Source organism: Mauremys mutica, chromosome 4 (genome assembly GCF_020497125.1).
Source record: "Mauremys mutica isolate MM-2020 ecotype Southern chromosome 4, ASM2049712v1, whole genome shotgun sequence".
NCBI lineage: Eukaryota > Metazoa > Chordata > Testudines > Geoemydidae > Mauremys > Mauremys mutica.
The window spans coordinates 161573009-161579597 of record NC_059075.1 but is presented as its reverse complement, the minus strand read 5'-3'; the positions used below and the strand labels follow the sequence as shown (position 1 = coordinate 161579597).

At 58.2% G+C, this 6589-nt stretch overlaps 1 pseudogene; it reads right to left on the bottom strand.

Annotated features, from left to right (window-relative positions):
• Positions 1 to 1468: 1468 nt before the first annotated feature.
• LOC123369770 lies at positions 1469 to 6379 on the bottom strand (annotated as a pseudogene).
• Between the last annotated feature and the right edge of the window lie 210 nt (positions 6380 to 6589).

Below are 6589 nucleotides of genomic sequence, written 5' to 3'. Positions count from 1 at the left end.
CCCCTTCCCCCCGGCTCCCCCCTCACCCGGAGCCTCAGCCCATCCAGCAGCTTCCCTCGACACCTGCAGTGTGGCTCCAGCAGGGCTCCTGAGCTCCGCCCCGCTCAGGGCCGCGTGGTCAGGGGGCAGGGCTGCGAGTGTGGAGGGAGCTGAGCTCAGCGAGGAGCTCGCAGCCCCGCCCCCCTTACCATGCGGCTCTGAGCGGGGCGGAGCTCAGGAGCCCTGCCGGAGCCACGCTGCAGCTGTCCAGGGATGCTCCTGGAATTGCTGAGGCTCCGGGAGAGGGGCAGAGACGGGGTCGGGTAGGGAGCCTCAGCCATTCTTGTGGGGGCCCCTGCGGAGCCCAGGGCCTGGGGCAAATATCCCCACTTGCCCCCCCCCCCGCCGGGCGGCCCTGCCCATGTCACATCCTGAGGGCCAAACAGATAGTATAGCTATAGTGTGAATGTGGCCCACATAACACAGAGAGCTGCATATGCAGCCCACATGGTAAACAGGTTGAGAATAGGTATGTACTAGTTACATACGCTGGTTAGCTGGCTGCACGGATGCATTGGATACATCGGTTGGCAGGTAGGCAGGATATGCCAAATAGAGTTGTTAGTTGGCTGGTTACATTGGACACACTAAATACATTTGTTGAATGGCTGGCTGGATATGTTGTCTATAATAAACACGTTCATTGGTTGGTTGGCTGGCTTTTTACATTGCAGGCTCTAGATACATTCATTGGTTGTTTGGATGCACTGGATACATTCATTGGTTGGCTAGTTGCATACACTGGATGCACTAGATCAGGGGTTCTCAAACTTTTGTACTGGTGACCCCTTTCACATCGCAAGTCTCAGAGTGTGACCCCCCCCCTTATAAATTTAAAACACTTTTAAATTTATTTAACACCATTATAAATGCTGGAGGCAAAGCGGGGTTTGGGGTGGAGGCTGGCAACTCACGACCCCCCCATGTAATAACCTCATGACCCCCTGAGGGGTCCCAACCCCCAGTTTAAGAACCCCCGCAGTAGATAAATGAATTGGTTGGTTGGCTGGATTGATAAATTGGATGCACTAAATCCAGTTGGTGATTTCTTGATTTTATATGTTGGATAAACTAAATGCAACTATTTGTTGGTTGGCTCGCTGGGAGTTGGCTGGATGGGAGAGGGGCAGATAGGTTGGATGCAGCAGGCACATACTCTGGTTGGTTGATTAGATGGATACAGCGGATGGCAGGAATCATTGGACACACTGGTCTGATGGATTTGAAATGGACGGTCCGTGATGGGATGTTTTCACAGAGTGAGGATGACAGGCCCACAGGAGCAGACAGTCTCTTATGGGCATAGGAGACACCGATTGCCGAGCAGGGGTGACAGCATTAAGCTCAGTAGCGTCAGCAGAGTGGGAGCTAGAAGATGCTATTGACCAATGCACACCCATAATCCTCTCGGATCCCCTATCTAAGGGGCTCACCAGGAGGCCTCCACCTCCTTCCCCTTGGCTGTGCTCTGCTGCGCTGGCTGGGAGACATAGTCAAAGCAGCTCCGGCCCCCGAGGTGGGGCCCGCAGCGCAGGCTGTACTGGAACCAGATGCGGCCGTGGTTCAGGTAGCAATCCTTCTGGTGGGGCCCCCCGGCCTCCAGCGGGATGTCGCAGCTTCCCAGCAGGTCATCGTCCCACTTGTCCTCATCCCAGACCTGGACACGGATCTTGCTGGCACTGGTGAGGTGAACGGTACCGAAGTCCAAGGGGACGTACCAGACGGGACTGTTGTTGTTCCAGATGGTGCTGGTCCGGATCTCCTTGCTCTCAAAGAAGACCTTGACGAAGGCATCCGTAGCAGTAGATTGGTCCCCCCAGAGGCCACTGGCCTTCTTCACTGTCACCATCAGCTTCCCCAGGCCGCGCTCCCGCGAGCAGCACATGGTGTTGGTCATGGTATCCCCGGGGCAGACGCAGGAGCAGGGGTTGTGCGCGCTGCGTTGAGTCCCCGGGGGGCAGCTTCGGGTGCAATTCCGCACCAGGGCCCTCTCACGGATGTACTCACTGACTGCCCGCTTCAGCGCCTCCCGCTTTGGGTCGTCCTGCTCCACCAGGATGTGGATGGGGTGCAGCGAATAGGACACCAGGCCAGGGCTGGCTTTGAGGCTCTCAATCCAATCTGAGAAGACTTTGGCATCACTGCCGGAGAAGAGCACGTCCGTAGTGATCTCCCCTCCCTCCACCTCCACGTGGCGCTCCCGATACGTCTCATGGAAGCTCCCCCGGACCTTCCCCTTCTTCTTCTCCTCCTCGCACTTGCTGTTCCCACCCTTGACAGAGCCCGCTCCGATACTCACGGCCGCCTCCACGCTCAAGCAGTCCTTGATCTCATCATCAGTCAAGCTGCTCATTGCTGCTTCGCAGACTCTCACGGCCGTCACGTCCCGCGCCCGGCCCCCCAGCTGCAGCTGGGACACGTAGTGGGTGCCGTAGTTGCTGATTAGCTCCTGGTACTCCACCTTCGATTTGCTGTCGTACTGGTCCGGGAGGTTCTCCAGCGCCAGAGTGAAATGGCTGGTGAGCGGGGGCGTCTCGCTGACCCGGAACCTGGTCAGAGACACAAGGTGAGGAGTGTGCATTGCCTGGTGAGTCAGCTGAGATCATTAGCTCTGCATCCTAAGGCCCCAGACAACCCAGAGAAAGGGACTAAGCCGGTGGCTCCTACTCAGTGCAACCACCCAGTTTGCTGAATCTCACGACCTTGCTGGGGATACTGCCAGCTGCTCGATAGTTCTGGCAGACGTTCCCCGCTCTGGCCACGGCAGGTCACCGGGCTGTCCTGACACACAAGAGGAGAAAATCCCCCATAGCTGTCCAGTCCCAGGTGGCAGCTAGTGCCCCCTAGAGGCAAAAGGCTCCAAGTCCCATTCTCTGCTGCTTTCCTAGCCAGCCACTCCCCCACCCTGGGGCTGGATTAAATCTGGCATTTCCTAGAGAAGAAGGGCTCCGTGTCCCATTCCCTGCTCCACTGATGCAGCCAGGCCCCCCGTTCTGGGCCTGGATCAGAGCTGGTGCCCCCTAGAGGGGAAGGGCCCTGTATCTCTGTGTGGCGTTGCTGTGATCCCAACTCCATATGAGCCCTCCTGACCCAGGCTGGCTCTCACCTGTAATAGCCACAGGACATCTCATGGCTCACGAAGCTGTATTTGTCCATCCGTGTGTGGTCTACCACGAAACTGGCCAGTTTGGAATGTGATCCGGCCAGCGCCACCTGGACATTAACCTTGGGCTTCACAGGCACGTCCAGCCCCACCTTCCAGTCGTTCTGCACTGCAGACGCTGCTGACTCCATCATGCCCATCGCCGACTGCTGCACCGAGCTGCTCAGCTTCCGGCGACACGAGACACGGACCCGCCAGTCCACCGCAGCCAGCGGCAGCCTCTGCCACTGCCCTCCCTGCAGTCGGTTCTGACACAGGGTACAGGTGCCGTCCTCGTGCTGCCAGAGGCTGCTGTCCACCAGATAGGCCCCCTTCCTGGCCATTGTGGTCACATCGATGCCCTCCCCAGCCAGGCTGTGCCCGGGCACGAAGGCCGTGTGCTTCTTGCATTCATTGGCCGTGCCTGTGTGACAATGGGAAGAGGCCCCAGGGAAGATGAAGAGGAGGAGGGGGATGAAGGCACCAAATCTGGGCATGGCTGACGCGATAGGTTCCCCCACCCAGGAGGGGCTGTCGGCCGCTGAACCCTCCTAGAGGGAGAGAGACAGAGAGATCCAGAATTAGTGACAATCTAGTGGCAGGCAGTTCCAGAGGTTATCCACCTATCACCCACAACGTCAGCCATGTTCTATAGGACACCTAAGAAAACTCTGGGCTCTAGGAACTCTGGAGGCATTACACAAATGACCTGGTGCCTCATTTGCATGTTTGACTACAGATTACATAATATTCATCAATTCCCTCCAGTCCTTATTTCCCAGATGTTGTAATACCAGCACTAACTACAAGGAGGAGATATAGATTCACATGCCCACTCTACAGCGTGCAATATAATAATTGGTCATTGCAGTTCCTTAATGGGGCCAGTAGAGGGCGGCATTATGTGGACAGAGTCCGTGGCTTGCAATTAGTGGGCTGATGCAGTAGCGGGGTGTGGCCACTAGGGGGGGCAGTGCAAAGCCACACACAACCTGTGGCTTGCGAGTGGCGGCTTTCATAGCCAGCGAGAGCAGCGGGAGCTTGGGCCATGCTCGGCGTGACTGGCCCCGCCGAGGAAACTGCCGGGGCCCCCTTGTGGCCACGCCGAGTGGTGGATTTGGTCATGTTTATCCACCGACGGAGGGTCATTTTCTGGGGTTTCTCCCGGTCAGCATCAGCCCCAGCGTCTTTACACTGTGGCTGTTGGACAAAGACAGAAGAAAATGCTGCCACCCCGGAACAGATCCTGGGCCCATCTAGCCCGATGTCCTGCCCCCTCCCTGCCAACCCAGAGCAGACCCCTGGGTATCCTGTCTCCTTCCTTCCTCACCAGATGCTTTGACCACCTCACTTTTCTCTGTGCGTCCCTCCCCGTGCTAACCACAAGGGACGCTGTGTTTAAATATAGATTTGAACTGTGTTGCACTTGGGTTGGAGCTGTACGGCAATGCTGGCTGTGGGGCAGGAAAGGCTGACAGCTCTGCGTCCTGTGACAGTAGCAGGCTCAGACTGGGGGAGGGGACCGTAAATGTTTGAACTCATCCCAGGAGAACTGCAGGGCTGCCCAGAGGGCGGGGGGTGGTGGTGGGGTGGAGCAATTTGCCCCAGGCCCCCATGAGAATATCGTATTCTATAGTATTGCAACTTTTTTTTTCAATGGAAAGGGGCCCCCAAAATTGCTTTGCCCCAGGCCCCCGAATCCTCTGGGTGGCCCTGGAGAACCGGGCAGGAAAAACGCACTTGAATATTTGACTATTGACTGCTTGGTTCTGCCCGGCCTGCAGCCCTCTGCAAGCCCTTCCCTGGGGTTCCCTCCCCTCTCCCCTCAGTCCCGACCTGCTGCCCCACTGCTTTGTTGCCAATAGAAAATCAAACAGCCTGAAATTGCAAGCTGCCCCTGATAGGAAAGGTATCACCGACATCAATTAAATTATCAAACGCTGAGTGGCAGCGTGGACCAGAGCAGCGGTTTTCAAACTTATTTTCTGGCAACCCAGTTGAAGAAAATTGTTGATGCCCATTACCCAACGGGGCTGGGAATGAGGGGTTTGGGGTGTGGGAGGGGCTCATGGCCAGGGCAGAGGGTTGGGGTGCGAGGGTGAGAGCTGTGGGGTGGAGCCGGGAATGAGGGCATCAGGGTGTGGTAGGGGGATCTGGGCTGGGGCAGGAGGTTAGGGGGAGGGAGGGGGTTAGGGCTCTGGGCTGGGGGTGCAGGCTTTGGGGTGGGGCCAGGGATGAGGGGTTTGGAGTGCAGGAAGGGGCTTTGCGTTTGGGGGGGGGGCTCATGGCTGGGGCAGGGGATTGAGGCACACAGTTGGGCATGGGCTTACCTTGGGCGGATCCCTGTCAGCATCACAGTAGGAGGGCTAAGGCAGGCTTCCTGCCTGTCCTGGCACCGCGGCCCACGCTGCACCCTAGAAGTGGCCAGCAGCATGTCTGGCTCCTAAGCGGAGGTGCGCAAGTGGCTCTCGCCCTCAGGCACCGCCCCCGCCCTAGCTCCCATTGGCTGGGAACTGTCCAATTGGAACGCGGAGCTGGTGGTCGGTACAGTGGCAGCGCACGGAGCCCCGTGGTCCCCCCGCCTAGGAGCCGGACCTGCTGCTGGCTGCTTCCGGGGAGCAGCGCGGTGGCAGAACAGGTAGGGACTAGCCTTCCTTAGCTGGGTAGCACCACCAATGGGACTTTTAACAGCGCATTCGTCGGTCCTGACCACAGCTACCGTGACCCACTGCCTTCCATTCCGCGACCCAGAACTGGGTCCTGACCTGCAGTTTTATAACCATGGCTCTAGTGGGTTGAGAGTCAGGACTCCTGGGCTCTCTTGTCACGCTGGGAGGGGAGTGGGATCAAGAGGGTTAGAGCAGGAGGGCCTCGGGAACATGCTATTGGTCGAGGTCTGTGCAGCATCCGGTGTGAGGGGATCCCTGATCTCGGTCAGGGACTGTGCAGCACCCAGTTCAATGGGGTCCCCCATCTCGGCAGAGGTCTGAGCAGACCCATAAATCACTCACCTGCTGCAGGAGACGAGCTGAGGACTTTTTCTGCCCTGGGGTCTGCCGGCGTCCCGGGCTGGGCTGTGTCTCTGCTGGGAGAGATGCGCTTTGAAGGTGACCAAGGTCTCCTGTGTTCTGAGTGTCTCACTCATCACCACGCTCCCCCCAGCGCTGAGCTCCAGCCCCCGCTCACGCCCCCAGCCACAGCTAGCTGGGCAGGAAGCTGTGGCCGGCAATTGTTCCACCGCTGAGCTGGATCAAACGCGCCTCCTGTGGGTCTCTACCCAGCGTATGACGAGCCAGAGAGTCTGAAAAGGAAACCACAGTGAGACAAACTCTGCACCGAATCATTGGGGCCAACACTGCCTCCTGGGGAGAGCGGCCCCCTCCTGAGCCCCCCACCCTGCAGCACAGC